Source organism: Bubalus kerabau, chromosome 3 (assembly GCF_029407905.1).
Source record: "Bubalus kerabau isolate K-KA32 ecotype Philippines breed swamp buffalo chromosome 3, PCC_UOA_SB_1v2, whole genome shotgun sequence".
Classification (NCBI taxonomy): Eukaryota; Metazoa; Chordata; class Mammalia; order Artiodactyla; family Bovidae; genus Bubalus; species Bubalus kerabau.
This window is the reverse complement of record NC_073626.1, coordinates 14,216,145-14,235,385: the sequence shown is the minus strand read 5'-3', so window position 1 is coordinate 14,235,385 and position 19,241 is coordinate 14,216,145. Positions and strand designations below refer to the sequence as shown.

The 19,241-nt window shown below is 41.4% G+C and overlaps 1 long non-coding RNA gene across 2 annotated transcripts; it reads left to right on the top strand.

The window, feature by feature from the left end:
• The first annotated feature begins 763 nt into the window (after positions 1-763).
• On the top strand, positions 764-17,359 carry LOC129645495 (uncharacterized). Of its 2 annotated transcripts, XR_008711379.1 has the most exons (4): positions 764-1,099; positions 1,678-1,696; positions 1,922-2,014; positions 17,153-17,359. It is a non-coding gene; the product is annotated as an uncharacterized LOC129645495 (long non-coding RNA). The 2 variants fall into 2 exon arrangements; XR_008711380.1 differs by lacking the exon at positions 1,678-1,696 and having other exon boundaries at positions 764-1,177.
• Positions 17,360-19,241: the final 1,882 nt, after the last annotated feature.

Sequence of the window (19,241 nt, the reverse complement as noted above, 5' to 3'; positions counted from 1 at the left end):
TAACTTGGCTTTCTGAAGGTCACTGTCTAATGCAAAAAGTCAGGGCAGAGGAAAAACAAAACATGAAGACACTGAAAAACGGGAGCCCTTCACCTAGACCCTTACAGACACCGGATAGTGCAGCACCACGGATTTATGGAAGAAAATGCAGTCGGCTCTAAGTCTGATACATTTCTTTCTTCCCCTTACAATCTTAAACTCTTCTGAGCCCTCTGATTCTGTGTGTGCGTGCGTGTGCGTGTGTGATTCCAGCACAATCCAGAACACAGTGAGGCCGCAGTGAAGCAAGTCAATACTTTCAAAGCCCACTTTATCTACAAGTTTCATTTTGTTTTCCCTTTTTTCATGAGTAAATGCTATAGTCACCATAGGTGGAAAACAGGTCCCCTCTCATCGAACCGGGCCCAGCACCCGAGCCTTCCTGCAGAGCTCGCGCCAGTGGGGGAATCCGCAGAGAGCTAGCGGGCCGCGGCGCCCAGCAAGGGACGCCCAGCTAGCGCGCCGCCCTGGGACCGGCGGGGCGGGGCGGGGCCGGGCGCAGCGCCTCCCCGACCTGGGCCGCGCGGCTCCCGGCGCATTCCAGCACCCTCCTCCGGCGCGCCGCGCTTGCTCCCCCGACAGCTGATTCATTGGCTCGGCCGCCCAGACTGCCTGGCGCCGGCCGCGTGACGTCACCCATTCACCGAGCCCGCCTCCCCCCCTCCGCTGGCGCCGGCCGGGCGGTCGCCTTGACAACACCGACGCCAGCCGGCACAATGACTTCCAGCTGGAGCATCCCAGGCAGCCCGCACGCTCTCGCGCTATCGCTGAGCCTAGGAGCGCGGGGGTGGGTTTCTTTTCTTTTCTTTCTCTCTTTCTCTTTTTCTCCAGGCTCCTGCGGGTTCCCCCTGCCGGGAAATGCTCTCCCTCTAGTTTTCTAGGGCTCTAATCCCAGTCTCTCCTGAAGCGTGCTTGCGGCCTCCCTTCCTCCGTCGCGGTCTCCCTGGGCTCTGTGTTTTGCTGGGCAGCATCCCATGCTGGGCTCGGCAGACCTACTGGCGGTTGGGTTCAGCCCTTGGAAGCGCTCACACCTGCAGAGTCTAGGCTCCTGCCAAAAGGCGTAAGGCAAAAGGAGGAAAATTTATTGCCATAATAGCGAAAATTATAAACCTCGGCTGTCCTAGAGAAGAATGTCGGAGTAGGTGTTGATTACCTCCCACAATCGCAAAACAACGTTCTTTAAGAAAGAGTTTTGCGCTATCCCCTCTTAAAACGCGGCGGTTCTTATTTTGCTTTTAAAGCAGACTTCAAGACTTTTAGGAACTTGAAGTTAGGGACTGGACGCTTCCAAAACGATGAATCATCCCAGGAGAGAAAACATATCTGGGAAGTTGTAGTGGTGTAAATAAGAATGGAGAGTATTTGCAAGGAGAGGGAGGGAGGGAGGGAGAGAGAAAGAAGGAGAGATGGAAGAGGTTGCTGGTTTTCCGAGTAAGGCAAATAGTTCAGTATGCACCCCATTTCGACCCTCACCCCAGCCCACCCCCACCCAAAACTCTTTAAGCCCTGAAGGTGGGGGAGTTGGGGAGGTGAAGGGAGTGAAGAAGACTTAGCTATTGACCAGGGTTGGGTGGGAGGTAATACTTTATGCTTTATTTCACTTTTATTTTTTTTTTTTTGACAAACCTCTTGCTTCAGAACATCTGCATTTTTGGAAGTAAGTCCATAACAGAACTAAGCGAAACCCTCCCACGGATAGCATAAATTTGCATTGCCGAAGCTGCTGGTCTGCGGGATTCTTGAGCCGGGAGGAGGCAAATTCCCTTTCCAGCTCTTGCAAAAATACCTCCAGTAACAGCAAGCACTTTGGCCCCTTTCTACTTTTCATTAGACCAGATTTCAGCATATACTTCTTTGCTTTATTTGTTGTTTATATGTTTAGTTCTGTCTTCAAATGGATTTTAAACACTTCGAAGGCAGAGAAGGACTCTCCTAAACTTTACATCTACCGACTCAGTTGAATAGATGATGCACAGTGAGTATCTTTGGATGATGGTGCTAAGGAGTGATTACTAAGCACATTAGGCACAATTATTTGTAGAGACTGCGACGTAGTAGTTGATGATCATTAATATAACTAATGTATTAGAATTCACGATCAAGATTGCAGTATTTACTTTTCACGTTTCCCAGGAAACTGCTGGTGGCAGTCATCAATTTAATTTTTTTTTCTTTAAACCCACGAACTCATTTTGTTACCCATCAAAAATGAGGACTCAGTGAAACATTAATTTTCTAAAATCGCTGCATATTTAAGTGTGATTGTAATTACTCCTAAGCATTTTAAAATTATAACATCCATACCAAGTGTTTTAGAATCCAAAGAACAATCTATTGGGGTTGACATTTTTTGTATAAAAATTGGTCTATAACTTAACAGATGACTGATTATCCCAGCCACATTATTTGGATTCATTTAAATGCCAGGTTTCAACATGGGGGGGGCCGGGGGGGCACTATTTAAACTAGATCTGCATATTTATTTTTTCCCCTTCCTTTCTGTCTTCAACTAGACTTAATCACAGGTATTTCACTTACCTGCATTAGCTGCCAGTGGTTCCAACCCTAGCCACACTTGAGTGTTACCCTAAGAACTTTTTAAAAATTATGCTTGGCTAGGTTCCTTCTCTAGAGATTTTTGTTTACTTGGTCTGGGGTATGGCCTGGGACATCTTTTTTTTAAAGTTAATTTCCCCTTATTGATTCACAGAAAGTTACAAATATAGTACAGCAAGGTTCCATATATCCTTTACTTTGTGTCCATCTTGGTTTCCATTTACATAACTATAGAACAGTTGTAGATCAGGAAACTGACATTGGTATGAAGTGTTCCTGTAATTCCGCGTCATCTCATCATTTGCAGATTGTTGTAGCCACTAGCACAATCAAGGCCTGGATTCTGACACAACTAAGATCTTCCTGGTGTCATCCTTTGTAGTAACCCAGCCCCCACCATCGGAGAAGGCAATGGCACCCCACTCCAGTCCTCTTGCCTGGAAAATCCCATGGACGGAGGAGCCTGGTAGGCTGCAATCCATGGGGTCGCTGAGGGTCGGACACGACTGAGCGACTTCACTTTCACTTTTCACTTTCATGCATTGGAGAGGGAAATGGCAACCCACTCCAGTGTTCTTGCCTGGAGAATCCCAGGGACGGGGGAGCCTGGTGGGCTGCTGTCTATGGGGTTGCACAGAGTTGGACATGACTGAAGTGACTTAGCATAGCATAGCCCCCACCATTCCCGAGGGTTGACAGCTATTTGCCTATTCTTCATCTCTGTTATTTTGCCCTTTGAGAAAGATTATATAAATTGATTCTTACAAGCTTGTGACCTGCGGAGATTGGCTTTTTTCACTCATCACAATGCTCTTCAGATCCATACAAGGTGTTGCATGTAAGAGTAGTTTGTTCCTTTCTGTTACCGAGAGGGATTTCATCATATGGCTGTACCACCGTTTAATTATTCACCTATTGTAGGACAGTGTGTTTGTTTCCTTTCTGGGGGGCTGTTCCAAATAAAGCTGCTATGAACATTCACTTAAAGGTTCTTCTGTGGACATAAATTGTCATTTCTCTGGGATAAATGCCCAAGAGTGTGATTGCTGGCTCATATGGTAAAGTATATGTTTAGTTTTCTAAGAAACTGCCAAACTATTTTCCAGAAATGCTGTACTATTTTACTTTTCCAACACTCATGCACGAGAAAGCCAGTTTCTCCTATCCTTGCCAGCATTTTTTATTTTAACTGTTCCAATATGTGTCTAGTGATATCCCACTATGATATTATTAATTTGCAGTTTCCTAATGACTAGTAATGTTGAACATCTTTTAGTGTCTTTATTTGCCATCCACATATCCTCTTCAGTGAAATTTCTCTTCCTATTTTTTTTGCCCATTTTTTTATTAGACTGTTTTGTTTCTTTTGAGTTTTGAGAGTTGTTCATAAATGCTAGATACAGATCCTTTATCAGACATGGGATTTGCAACTAGTTTGTCCCAGTCTTTTTATACTCTTAAAAGGTTCTGTTGGAGAAAAAAGCTTTTAATTTTGAGGAAGACCAATATTTTGATTTTTTTTAAAAAGTATCATGCTTTTGGTGTTGTGTCTAAGAAATTTCTACCACATCCTGGATCTTGAAGATTTTCTATGTTTTCCTTTAAAAGTTTTATAATTTCACCTTTTACATTTAAGCGTGTAATTCATTTTAAGTTCATTATTATATAAGGTGTAAAGTTTAGATCCAGATGCAAAACAAAAACCAATCACTATCATGCTGTACACCTGAAACTAACACAATATTGTAAATCCACTCTTCTTCAAGAAAAAAAGACTCAGACAAGTTAGAATTTTGCTGCTGCTGCTAAGTCGCTTCAGTCGTGTCCGACTCTGTGCAACCCCAGAGACGGCAGCCCACCAGGCTGCCCCGTCCCTGGGATTCTCCAGGCAAGAACACTGGAGTGGGTTGCCATTTCCTTCTCCAATGCATGAAAGTGAAAAGTGAAAGTGAAGTTGCTCAGTCATGTCCAACTCTTAGGAACCCCATGGACCACAGCCTACCAGGCTCCTCCACCCATGGGATTTTCCAGGCAAGAGTACTGGAGTGGGTTGCCATTGCCTTCTCCAGTTAGAATTTTAGTAAATGCCAAAAATGCATCTCTAGCCTTGTGCCATAAGCTGTAGGGTCCTGATGTTCACTGTTATCAGTTGCATGAATTATCTTGTCAATTGAATGTAAAAATTCAATATATGTATTTTTGTGGGCTTCCCTGGTGGCTCAGTGGCAAAGAATTGGCCTGTCAGTTCAGGAGATGTGAGTTCAATCCCTGGATTGAGAAGATCCCCTGCAGAAGGAAATGTCAACCCACTCCAGTGTTCTTGCCTGGGAAATTCCATGGACAGAGTTTGGCGGGCTACAGTCCATGGGGTCACAAAGAGTCAGACATGACTTAGTGACTAAACAGCAACATTTCCCTTATTATGTTTTAAAGTTTTTGGTTCTGAAGAACATCTGTTCCTCTCTCTCTGCCTCATTCTGTCTCTGTTTTTCTCTTAAATCCAGGCAACAAGAAAGCATTCTATATTTTCTGTAATTTAAATGGTTTTTAGCAGGTCTAATTTATTTCAAAAGATTTGAATACTGACTCCTGGCAAAACAGAACTCTCTAGTCCACTAATTACAGAGGTATTTGTGCCAAACCTTATTCCTTTATGTCTTCCTTGTTGGTATGCTTACATTCAGTCACTCCTGGTACAGCATCTCCTATAGTAAGACAGAGTATATCACAGCTAAAGTTAGTTTTTTGTTTGTTTTTAGCCATACCACATGGCATGTGGGATCTTAGTTTCCTGACCAGGGATGGAACCCATGCCCTCTGCATTGGAACACAGAACTTAACCACTGGACCACCAAGGAAGTCTTTTATAGCTGATAGTTTTATACTATAATGAGGAATCCCTGTCTGTTAGATATGAACTGGGGCTGCCAATTCCATTACTCACAACTTGCTAACATTAAACCAATGCTAAGAGTAGAGCAGAGTGATAGAAAGGATATCTAATTTATTGTACATGTTAATGAAAAGAGGATATACGTATATGTTCATATACGTGTGTGTGTGTGTTTTCTTTTTCCCCTCCACTTTGCCCCATGCCCCCACATCTACACACCTCTATGGAGTGTCCATTCCTTTGTTGCTGGCACTAGGTCACATTCTTGTCCCTTAGACTCAGTGGGAGACTTCCAGCTCTTTGTGTTTGGACTAAGTAGAATGTTACCCTATGACCATGTATTAAAAAAAAAAAAAAAAAAGAAATAACCGTACAATCATTTGAAACAAAGCCAATTATTACTTTTTAAAAGCTACCTGCTTTCAATTAAGCAGGAAATTATCTAAGGAACCACTTAATTTGCCTTGGTCTGTAGTCTCACAACTGCTTTATGCTGAGTGGAGCATGAAATTAAATATGTAACAACTATTCTAATGGTTATGTTTCAGAATCCAGCATTTTAGAATCTTAAGTATTCTGAGTGGTGACAGATACAAAATGTACAACTCAAAGAATAGGACTGGATTGAGTTTGAGAAAAAAATGCAGAATGTTATTAATGTCCTCTCGGTATTTTATATATTTATATGTTTTAGATATATATGTATATATATTTTTTAAACTGAGTTTTTAAAAAAAATCTTCTATTAATTTATACATGCAGGAAGGATAGCCATGCCTATATAGAAAAAAATCTCTTCGATGTACAACAAAATGCCACTTTTTTTTTTTCACATGAAGATTTTTACACTAGTTTTTTGGATCTAAATATAATGTAGATTATGCCAAGCTATATTAGAAGAAAAGGTCATAATAAATTTTCACCATTTTGTGCAGAAATGCTAATACTAAATCATTGTTCGAGGTATCTGTCTTTGTTGAGAGCCAAAAGTACAGACTATTTGCAATGGAGAAACTGTTTATGTAGACATAAAAGGGCACTAGTTTATGCAAGAAATTTTAGAAGCTTTGCTAAGATGACAATTCAATCAGTACTTAACCGTGTTGTAAATGCTAGATGGTTCTCAGAGCCTCTTATTTATTTAAAACATTTTTTACAACTTTAAAACTATTTTTATACTAGATAAATCTTTTTCAAACACTAATCATTACGAGTAAACATTAAAAAAAAATCTCTGTACATGCGGATAAAAGCATCCTTGTTCTTTTGTAGTTTGTATTCCAAACCAACCCTTTTTTCTCTCTCTCTTTTTAAACTGAGTCAGGAATTCTGGCAGTTTTACCAGGGAATTTTGACAAATAGAAAAATTTGACTAGATATCTTCCCCTGCTCTCCCCATACCCCGCCTTGCCCCATTCCCCCACCATATGTGATTCAGGAGAAGTTCGAGCTGAAATGGCTTGCAAGGTAACAAAGTTACTCTGAAATGCATTTATTTGATGCTGAAGATGCCTAGTTTCTATCATTGAATCTCTCCATACTTGATGATATTGTTAAAAACATTTTTCTGTTTTAGTAAACTATTTTCTATAAAAATTCTCTGAGAAGCAACAATTAGACCTCTAATTGTTGGCAGCCCCAGAGGAGGACGTGGCTACCTATGCCAATAGTCTTACCTGGAGAATCCTGTAGACAGAGGCGCCTGGTGGGCTACAATCCATAGGGTTGCAAAGAGTCGGACATGACTGAAGTGACTTAGCATGCACACTCACATGTATTATTTTAGAACAAAAAGTTTCTCCTGCATTTGTCCTTCAGTTTTTTGTTTTAATCAGAGAGTGAGCATTAACCTGAATCCCAGAGTCCTTGTGCCAGAATCTGTGCAACCTGGAGGGAATGGCTGAACCTCTCTGATCCAGGTTCCTGTAAACTGCAGCATTGTTTATGTGTGCAATGGACATAATAACTGTCTATCCAAATAGTGAGGATTTCTTGGGATAAGGTAAGACAAACATCCCTTAAAGTGACTGACACACATTAGGACTTCGTTATCAAGATTAAAGTGGCTCCAATTAAATGGTGGATCATCTCGGCTCTTTTTTTTTCTTTCCTAGTTTATGTTCTGTTGTGGCAGGTCTTGTGACAAATGCTTCATGTCTGTTATTTCATTTAATTCTCCCAACAGCTTGACAAGCTCAGTCCTAATATTATTATCTCATTTTACAGCTGAGGAAGTCAGAACACAGATACTGATGATATGATCGTGTATACCCATTTCAGACAGACAGAAACAGGTAGGGGTGACATCCGGAACTCAAGAGGCCTCTCTGCCTGAAACTCAGCCAGAAGTTTTCCCTGCTTGTCAGACCTATGTGCCTTACCGTCGCTGTTGTTTAGTTGCTAAATTGTGTCTGACTCTTTTGCGACCTCATGGACTGTAGCCCACCAGGCTCCTCTGTCCATGAGATTTCCCAGCTGAGAATACTGGGGTGGGTTACCATTTCCTTCTCCAGAGGGTCTTTCCGACCTGGATATTGAACCCCCATCTCCTGCATTGGCAGGTGGATTCTTTACCACTGAGCCACCAGGGAAGCTCTTCTACCTTATTATAATATCATACTGCAAAACAGTCTTCCACTTTGTGCGTCTTTTGACATGAAATGTTAGTGACCAAGTAAAGGATAGTGATGCTTCTAATGCTGTTAGGATTGAAATGGACAGACTTCAGCACATGGAATTTATTCCTAGCAAGGCCAAGTCTTTGCTACAATAAAAGATATTATAGAACAGTCCAATTGCATTTATTAGACAAGCACTGAAATGCAAATGTAAACATAGAAATAATGCCTTTCTGTACCTGGGGGTATGATTTATTTATGCACAAGGGGGTTTACTCTTCCAGTTAATGAGTGGGGTCTATGTACACAGTGTCCATTAGTGCTAACGAATGATGTGTGTGTGGTGTAATAGATCACTGTGCTGAACACGTGGTGCTCCCTGCCAGGAAGTAGATCTATAGATTATAATTTGTACATGTGATATCATACCTATGAAACCAAGAAAATGAATTAATTACACTCACAAATGTTTGGTGGAGTGACCATTTCAAGAGTTAACAAATTCTTTAAGAAATAGGAGAAAGTGCTTTACTAGGAAATAAGTGGGTGTTATTTTAAAAATCTCAACGTTCGGGAAAAGACATTTAATCCAAAGGAGTGAATCTGAAGACAGGACCTAAAATAATATTTCAGTTCAGTTCAGTTCAGTCGCTCAGTTGTGTCCGACTCTTTGTGACCCCATGAATCACATAATATTTAGAACCCTGCAATTCACAAGTCAAAATTGGTCTTGATTTAGATTAGAGGTATCATTTGATCTTAAGGATATAGGACTAGCCTTTACCTAGCTAGGCAGTCACTCCCGAGAGCCTGATGTGGCTCCAGGAAATAGAGTTTCTTGTTATTTCTTTTCATGGAAAGTTGCATGGAAAGTAGAATTAGAAAATGAAAATGTATTTGGTTTCAGGGACCAATAACCAATGCTCAGCTGGTAAAATGTACCAGGTTTTCAAAATAAATGACCCAAATATTAGGGTTTCATCCATCTTCACAACATGCCTTCTGACTGTGGGCCACAGGGAACCGCAAACTTTTCTTTCAAGCCATTCCTAGTGCCTGTGGCTGCCATGCCACAAAAAAAAAGAGGAAAAAAAGAGAGAGAACAGCAACACCAAGCTACATTCTTGTGTGATTTCTGTATGTTTTCTTTCTCTCTTTACTTGTAATGTACACTCTCTTACTGATATACGATGAAGAGTGAGCAACAGGTGTGTATGCCGGTTGGACACCTGTATCAAAAAGTAAACTCAGCTTGAAGAGAAGGAAAGAAGAAAATACAACTACTTAAGCTTTGTATTTCTGGAAGACAATTACAAGTCTAGTCCTAACTTTATTTCAATTTACTCCCTGCGTGTTTGAATGCTAGACTTTTTATACTAAGCAAAGTCGAAGCATGCAGTGAGTAAGCAAAAAAGTTCATGAAAGGGACTTCTCTTGGGAAGTCACAAAAACAGAACATTATTTTAGAAGATACTAGAATGATTATCAGGACATCATTTTTCTTATCTAATATTCTATGGTTAGAGAAACACAGATTCAGCTCTCAGGTTTGCTACATTAGGCTCTGTTATGACTCAGTTTCTTATTTGTCAAATGGGTATAGGAACATGTCTCTGCAATGAGCAGGAAAGTTACATAAGGTGGATGAGATATCATAATGTTTAAAAGACAGTACTATTTTTTAAGCAAAGTGTTATGAAGCATCATTAATCAACATTGTTAAAATAATGGTACAAACCATATCAAGAATATCTTGACCATAAGGCCCTAGGAGGAAATGTTCTAGAGCATTTAGCTAATTCTGTTGATACTATGTATAAAATAGATGGCTAATGAGAACGTACTGTGTAGCACAGGGAACTCTACTTAATGCACCGCGGTGACCTGAATGTGAGGAAAGTCCAAAAGAGAGTGGACGTATGGTGGTGCTAGTGGTAGAGAACCCACCTGCCAGTACAGGAGAGCTAGGAGACAACCAGTTCAATCCCTGGGTAGGGAAGGTCCTCTGGAGGAGGGCGTGGCAACCCACTCCAGTCTTCTTGCCTGGAGAATCCCACAGACAGAGGAGCCTGGTGGAGTACAGGCCATAGGGTCTCCAAAAGTTGGAGGTGACCAAAGCAACTTACCATGTACACATGCATAGGGATATGTGTGGCTGATTCATCCTGCTGTACAGTAGAAACTAAAACAGCACTGTAGCTCAACTATACTCCAATAAAAATTAATTTAAAAAGAAAAAATAAATCTCTAATTATATTGGCTATTAGGAACCTATGATAGTTTTCAAAGTATATCTTGAATGAGGAACTAATGAGTAAATGAGTGCCTATTTCACTTTTCACTTTGGGATTAAATAATTAAAGGCCATAGAAAAGGAATTGCAAATATACAGCATGTGTACCACTTGTCCAGTCTCCTTTACTAATTTTATTGCTGAGAGTGAAGATAACTTCAGGTTCTTTCTCAATAGAGGACCTCAAGACATCCCTATTAGTTAACTGGAATTCATTTGCAAGAAAGTGTATTTGCAATTCTGAAATATTTAGTGTTAGTCACTCAGTAATATTTAGAGAGATTAATAATCAAAGGGGGCAGGGTTAATGACGGGCGTGACACTTATCTGGGGCCTTTTAACACTTGATGATCATGAGTATATTCAAACATACCATGAGTTTGAGCAAATTCTGGGAGATAATGAATGACAGGGAAGCCTGATATGCTGCAGTCCGTGGGATTGCAAAGAGCTGGACACAACTGAGCAACTGAACAACAAAAACAACAAGAAGGACATGGGTTTCCCTGGTGGCTCAGGAGTAGGGAATCCACCTGCCAATGAAGGAGATGCGGGTTCGATCCCTGGGTTGGGAAGATCCTCTGGAGAAGGAAATGGCAACCCACTGCAGTATTCTTGCCTGGGGTATCCCATGGACAGAGGAGCCTGACTAGCTACAGTCCATGGGGTTGCAAGAAGTCAGACATGGCTTTGTGTCTAAACAGCAAGGGCAACAACGATACCAGGACACAGAAGAGTTGAAGGATACATATATCCCCCAACGAGATGTCACTTTTGTGATAGCATATGCCAATGTGGAATCTAGTGTGTGATAAGTAGAGAAAGTGTATTGATATGAAGACAATTACACATAGAAAGTGAAGTCACTCAGTCGTGTCCAATTCTTTGCTACCCCGTGGAGTATAGCCCACCAGGCTCCTCCGTCCATGGGATTTTCCGGGCAAAAATGCTGGAGTGGGTTGCCATTTCCTTCTCCAGGGGATCTTCCCAACCCAGGGATCGAACCCAGGTCTCCCGCATTGTAGGCAGATGCTTTAACCTCTGAGCCACCAGGGAAGCCCCATTACACATAGAAATTGTCTACAATTTACAAAGCAATTTATTATTGCTACTGTTGACAATAGAAAGGGAGGAAATGAAGGAAGAAAAAGAAATTTCTTACTTTTTTCTGGCAGTACCTGAGTTCAAAGCAAGGGTAGGCTTAAAATGAAGCTCTCTTGGGATTTCTTTAGGGGTCCAGTGGTTAAGACTTCATCTTCCAATGTAGCGGATTCAGACTTGATACCTGGTTGGGGAGCTAAGTTCCTATATGCCTCATGGCCAAAATACCAAAATATAAAGCAGAAGCAATATTATAGCAAATTCAATAAAGACTTTAAGAATGGTCCACAACAAAGACATCTTTTAAAACATAAATAAAATGAAGTTCTCTTGATTCCAGAGTTTGTCTATAAAAAAAATCTAGGCTTATATATAATTTGTGAAAGTGAAAGTCGCTCAGTCGTGTCCAACTCTTCGATCCCATGGACTGTCCAGTCCATGGAATCTCCAGGCCTGAATACTGGAGTGGGTAGCCTTTCCTTTCTCCAGGGTATCTTCCCAACCCAGGGATCAAACCCAGGTCTCCCACATTGCAGGCGGATTTTTTACCAGCTGAGCCACAAGGGAAGCCATTTCAAAACCCAAAGTAAAGAAATGGAATACGTGTGGTACATACAAAGATGGATAAGATGGGGGTCCCTGTCCTTGAGGGGCCCAGTGTATAAGGAGGAGGTTGTGTGTGCTCAGTCCCTCAGTCGTGTCTGACTTTGTGGAAAGTAAACAAATAATCACAGTTTAATGCGGATGTGCTGCAAGCATCTGGTCCAGGTACCTGGTGAATGAATCAACCACTGGAGTATAGTGCTTGTCTCTCTTCCACTGATAGAGACTGAAAGTGAAAGTGAAAGTGAAGTTGCTCAGTTGTGTCAGACTCTTTGCGACCCTGTGGACTGTAGCCTACCAGGCTCCTCCGTCCATGGGATTCTCCAGGCAAGAATACTAGAGTGGGTTGCCATTTCCTTCTCCAGGGGATCTTCCCAACCCAGGGATCGAACCTGGGTCTCCCACATTGCAGGCAGATGCTTTACCCTCTGAGCCACCAGGGAAACCTGATAGGGATGGCTTCATGTTAAAAATATACATTTTAATGAAAAAAGTATTGATATTTAAGTGATGAAAAAATTATACCAGCCATACTGCTTTATGGAAATGTATATGTATTATGTGAGTGAAGTGAAGTTGCTCAGTCGTGTCTGACTCTTTGCGACCCTGTGGGCTATGTCCATGGGATTTTCCAGGCAAGAGTACTGGAGTGGGCAGCCATTTCCTTCTCCAGGGGATCTTCCAGACCCAGGGATCAAACCCAGGTCTCCCACATTGTAGGCAGATGCTTTACCATCTGAGCCACCAGAGAGATCTATATGTATTATGAATAAGAAATTACCTTTTGTAGAATTTATGCCTAAAATTAATTCACACCATGCATTGTCAGCAGTTCATTTAATCCTAAAAGTTTGAATGCTATAATGATGACTTAAAAAAAACAACAACAACACTGAGATTTTAGGCTTTTATTTTCCTTTAGAAAAAGGTTTATTTATTAATATTTTTAAAAACAGCAGTTAAGGGAGATTCAACAAACATCTGAGACCCCTCTCTCTTCCATGACCTCCTGTGAAATGCTTATCCATTTGCTGCCATTGTTCTTTGTTAAAAGATGCATTTATGGTTCTAAAGTTCCCTACAAATACTGCTTTAGTTGCATCCCACATATCTGGAGAGTGTTCACTACTATTTAGGTCTGAGCCACCAGGGAAGCCTCTATTTGTTTTTAGATTTCCATTTTGATTTCTTAGTTGGTTCAGAAATGATGTAGAGGTGTAGGGTCAGAACAGTTTTGGTTTTTCTTTTTTTTTTTTTTTTGGTTGGGAGATAGGCAACACATTCAAAGTTTCAAAATCCAAAAGGATTTTAGGCTTGTTTTAAAACCAAATGAAAGTTTCATTCACTTCCTCGACATGTAATTACTGAGTACTTGCTATGGCTAACATGGTTAGCTCTTTCGATAGATTCTTTTGCAATCTAGTAGAGGAATAAAATGTGTACCTGGTACTATTACTACAGGGAAGAAAGTAGCTTGCCCCATAAAGGACTCACCAATTGTTATAGAGTTGTTGGTTTTTTTTTTTTTTCTTCCTCAATTCCTATGTTGAAAACCATTTAATGCCTAAGGGATAGTGTCAGGAGGTGGGGCCTTTGAGGATGATGAGGTTGAGACTGTGGAGTCCCCTGAATAACTCCCTCATTCCCCCCACCCCCACCATGTGAGGAAACAGCAAGAAGTCAGCAACTTGCAACTCAGAAAGTCTTCACTTGAACCCAACCATGCAGCACCCTGATCTTAGACTTCCAGCTTCCAGAACCGTGAGAAATAAATTTCTGTTGTTACATATCATTAGTCTGTAGTATTTTTTGCTATGGCAATCCAAATGCCTATGACACCAATAAAAACTACTGAAGTTAAAGGTAGAGAAGATGTCTTCTAGCCTTGTGAAACTAGAGTGTGGGTTAGAGATAGTTCATAATAATAGCACATAGGTTAGGGCTTCAAGTAAAATATACAATCAGTCTACCTGTGTATACACACATATTTTTATAGAAGGATAGTGTACACATCAAAAGCAGAGACATTACTTTGCCAACAAAGGTTCGTCTAGTCAAGGCTATGGTTTTTCCCGTGGTCATGTATGGATGTGAGAGTTGGACTGTGAAGAAGGCTGAGCACCGAAGAATTGATGCTTTGAACTGTGGTGTTGGAGAAGACTCTTGAGAGTCCCTTGGACTGCAAGGAGATCCAACCAGTCCATTCTGAAGGAGATCAGCCCTGGGATTTCTTTGGAAGGAATGATGCTAAAGCTAAAACTCCAGTACTTTGGCCACCTCAGGCGAAGAGTTGACTCATTGGAAAAGACTCTGATGCTGGGAGGGATTGGGGGCAGGAGGAGAAGGGGACGACAGAGGATGACATGGCTGGATGGTATCACTGACTCGATGGACATGAGTCTGAGTGAACTCCGGGAGTTGGTGATGGACAGGGAGGCCTGGCATGCTGCAGTTCATGGGATAGCAAAGAGTCGGACACAACTGAGTGACTGAACTGAACTGAACTGAGTGTACACATGGGAGTGTAGTGTATGGCTTGAAATATTTTCACAAAAGGTATCCAGCCCTATAATCAGTGCTCAGGTCAAGAACTAGACCATTATCATCTGGTCTACGATACTTCTTGAGGCATTTTTCTTTTTTTTTTTCTTCATGTGGTGATTCATTGATTTCAGTACCATTTGTTGAAAACATTTTCCTTTCCCCATTGAATTTTCTTGGCATATTTGTCCAAATCGATTGACTCTGCAGATGTGAGTCTATTTCTGTGTCTCTTCTATTCTTAATGGTGCCCTTTGATAAATATAAATTTTTAAATTTGACATATACAAATGTAAAAATAAACCTACTTTTACAGTTAGTGCTCACTGTGTCCTACTTATGAAATGTTTGCCTACTCCAAGGTCATGAAGATATTCTCATGTATTTTCTTTTAAAAGCTTATTATTTTACCTTTCATGTTTAGATCTACAGTCCCTCTGGGACAGATTTTTGTGTGTGTATGATATGAGGTGAGAATAAAGATTTACTTTTTTCCATGGTTATCCAGTTGACCCAGAACCTTTGTAGAAAATTCTGTCATTTCCCCAATGCATTGCAATGAGTGGCTCCTTCGTCCTAAATCAAATGACCTCATGTGTCTATTTCACTTTCTGCATTCTATTCTGTTCTCTTGATATTTTAATGGTAATTTATACTATTTTAATGAATATAGCTTGATAATAAGTCTTGATATCTAGAGTACAAATTATCCAGCTTTTTGTTGTTGCTCAGAACTGTTGTAGTGATTTTTGCCTTCTTGCCAAAATTAATTTGTCAATTTTTATATATATGTGTGTGTGTTATATAATGTGTATATATATATATAAAATGCATATATATATATATATATATGGGCTTGCTGGGGACTTACATACGATTGTATCCATCTATCGCTAAATTTGGAGAGCATTATTAGCTTTCAAATATTGAGCCGTTCAATTTATGGACGTGGTATAACTCTCCATTCATTTACATTTTATAACATAGCTCTTCTTGTAATTTTGTAGTTTTTCAATGCAGAGGTCTTGTAAATTCTGTTTTTTAGGGTTTATACCTAGGTATTGGATTTTTAAAATATTTGTGATAATGTTTTCATGTGTCAACTTGACTAAAGTCCAGTAGACTAGTCCTTCCTATGCTAGACCAGTGACTCAATCAAATAGCAATGCTGTGCATGTATTTTTGTATAACTAGTCCCTATAATTGCTGGACCTTAAGTGAGGGAGATTACATGGATAATCTGGATGGGCCTGACTGCATCAGTTGGAAGGACTTAAAATCAGGACTGAGGTTTCCCTTTCAGAGAGAAGAAATTGGGAACCAGGATGACAGCACTGGGTTGTGCCCGTGGAGATTCATTCTATTCAGGACGCTTCCATTCAGGACGCTTCCTGATGGCCTGGCCTTTGAATTTCTTACTGACTTAGCCCTCACAAACGTAAACCAATTTTCTGTAATAAATTATCAACCTATCTGCCATCTTTCACTTACCTGTCTATTTAGTTATCATCTATCTCTCACTAGTTCTTCTCTGATTAAACACTGATTGAAACAGATTTTGGTGCTAGAAGTGATTCCAGAAGAATTGGAGCTTAAGGATGAGTTCTCTGAATTGGCGCAAGGCAGTTCATGGAGTGATACAGCAAAGGAATTACTCAGATTATCGCCATTGTATGCCCCTGGAGAAGGAAATGGCAACCCGCTCCAGTGTTCTTGCCTGGAGAATCCCAGGGATGGGGGAGCCTGATGGGCTGCTGTCTATGGGGTCGCACAGAGTCGGACACGACTGAAGCAACTTACCAGCATCAAGTACCACGGCCTCAGAAAGATTAAAATGTAACCAATCTAAACGGCTGTGCTATGCTGCATCCCCATCAAGCACTGGGATTTAATTATATAAATTAAAGTTTTAATATTCATACCCCATGTGATGCTAAATGTCTAAGCATCTTTTAAATGATCTTTTAAATTTTTGTATCGTTGGAAAGAATACATGGTTTGGGGATGTTGGATATGAGGAGAAATAGAGTGGGATGGTCCAGGATTTTCTGATAAGGTTTGGAATATTTTGTTCTAGTCAAATCCTGATCTACTCATTTCTCAGAGCCTTGATTTCATTCTTCTGATGTCAGAGAACATATTACTTTGCTCATATTCAAAAGCCAAAAATTAAAAAGCCAAAGGGAATACATTTTTTAAAAAGTTTGCTTGGGACTTCCCTGGTGGTCCGGTGGTTAAGATTCTGTGCTTCCAGTGCAGCGGGTATGGGTTCCATCCCTGATTGGGAAACTAAGATCCAGCATGTCAAGCAGCGCAGCCAAAAAATAAAAATAAAGCCAATTTGCTTGCTGTTTACAGCAGGCTAGTATTTATGAGTCTTCTTTTCTTGGAAGTGAGAATGAGTCCTGGTGGTCCTAATGGACTTGATTTCCTCGGTCAGCACAGGCAGACCATTCTTGCACGGAGATTTGCAGGCATCACAGCTGCTGCATTTTAATTTTTACACAGATTGAAAGAATATGTGAGCTGAATGCACCCTGGGCGAACCTGCAACCCTAATCTCCAAGGGAACCGGGAACTTAATGACGCCTCCGCCACCTCTGAGCAAACACATCCAGAGCAGACCTGGGAGGGATCAGGGCCAGACAAGCTGAGCACACAGCTTGGTCCCCTAGAGAAATGTTTTGTCTTTCTAATCCTAAAGTATGGGGTATAATGGAGTATAGAGGATCTGTTAGGAATAAAACAGCCAAATGAAAAAGGCGGGAGCAAAGAATGGCAAAACTTCGGGGTTTTCACGCCAACCGAAAATAAAGCATGTATGGAAATAGAGGGGAAAAAAAAAGGTAACCCAAAGATGTAGCCCAGAGGGACCAGGGAGAGAGAGCAGCACCCATTCTGCTTTTCTATATGACAACAGAAACATTTCTGCTTCTTTTCTGTATGCTTCAGACATAAACTTGAGGTATTGTCTTGGGAGAAACATTTAATTAATTAAGATACAGTTTGGCTGACCTAGGACTTTGCAGAAGGCTGTGAGAGTATTTGCATTTTCATAGCTCCCACAAATCTCTTGAGATGGCGTTGTCATTCCCGTTTTCCAGATGAGCTGAGTCCAGTGACTGAGTCCAGTGCAAGATCCTCAAGGAGGTTGAGAGATACATCTCTTGACTATTTCTTGAGTAAGGACTTAAGGAAATAATGAACACTTATATTTCCAAAATACAGTTTTGTGAGTCTTTACGTTTACCTGATTATCACATAGTATTTTGAGGCAGGCAAGGCAAGGGTTATAATGGAAAATGTGCCTGGTTGAGGAAACCGAGGATTAAAGTTGAGAGACACCAAATTTCAAGCTTGGAAGCTGGAAGCTTTGGACCACATCTGTCCTGCTTGTTACACATTGCAGAATGGCTTCAATACAGGGAATTATACCTCTTTGCCTTTACCAGCCCATCTCCCTGAAATATCCGTATTTAGCTCCAACTCCTGAGCCAGGTATAGTTTCACTGGGAGCCTGGAGGTGATCCACCACCCTATAACCATCAGACTTTTGGGGAAAAGCTCAGGGTCACTGCAGCTGGAACTGAACCTGGGCTGATACCTCTGGGGGCTCACGTCCTCCTGAATCTGCTGGAAGAGGAGGCTACAGAATGTCCACAAACTCAGAAAAATTGACACTCCTTCCAGTGGGCAGGGGGAAAAATTTGGGAATAGTAATACAAGAGGGAAGAACAAAGGGACTAGCCTGGTGACTCAGATGGTAAAGAATCCGCCTGCAATGCAGGAGACCCGGATTCGATCCCTGAGTCGGGAAGACCCTTGGACAAGGGAATGGCTACCCACTCTAGGATTCTTGCCTGGAAAACCCCATTGGCAGAGGAGTCTCGTGGGCTACCATCCATGGGGCTGCAAGGAGTTGGACACGACTGAGTGACTAACTCACTCAGAAGAACAAATCTGACTCCATATTGGATCTAACCTTCCAGCTCTTGTTGCCTGGGCTTAGGCAAGCAGACTCTGCACCTTTTGTAAGAGAATGTTGCTTATAGCCTGAAATGTACAGGATAAGGTATCCCCCTGGCTCTGACCTTTAAGGGTCTGTATAGAGATAGAAAGTGGCAGAACAGAGAATAACATTTGTCTTATTTAAGGTTTACAGGAATGCCATGACCTGACTTTAGACAGCTGCAAGATCAAAGAATTCTGATACAGAAAAGTTTGCAACAATTAACCACACCTCTCCCTCACCTTGTTTTTAAAAGTGCTTTGCTGAAACCCTTCCGGGAGTTCGTGGCCCTGCAGTAAACCTTTCCCTGCTCCAACTCCGTTTCGGTTTGTTTGGTCTCACTGTGCATCAGGCACCTGAACGTGCCTTTGGTAACAGTAAGCCCTTGATAGGTTTGTTGTGTCCTACAGCTCCAGGAGTTGGTGATGGACAGGGAAGCCTGGCGTGCTGCAGTCTGTGGGGTCGCGAAGAGTCGGACATGACTGAGCGACTGAACTGAAATGAACAGATTCACCAGCTGAAAGTAATCCAGGCTTCCTTGCCTTTGGTTCGGCCATTTTCCAGCCTAAGAGAGGTCCTTTGCCTCCT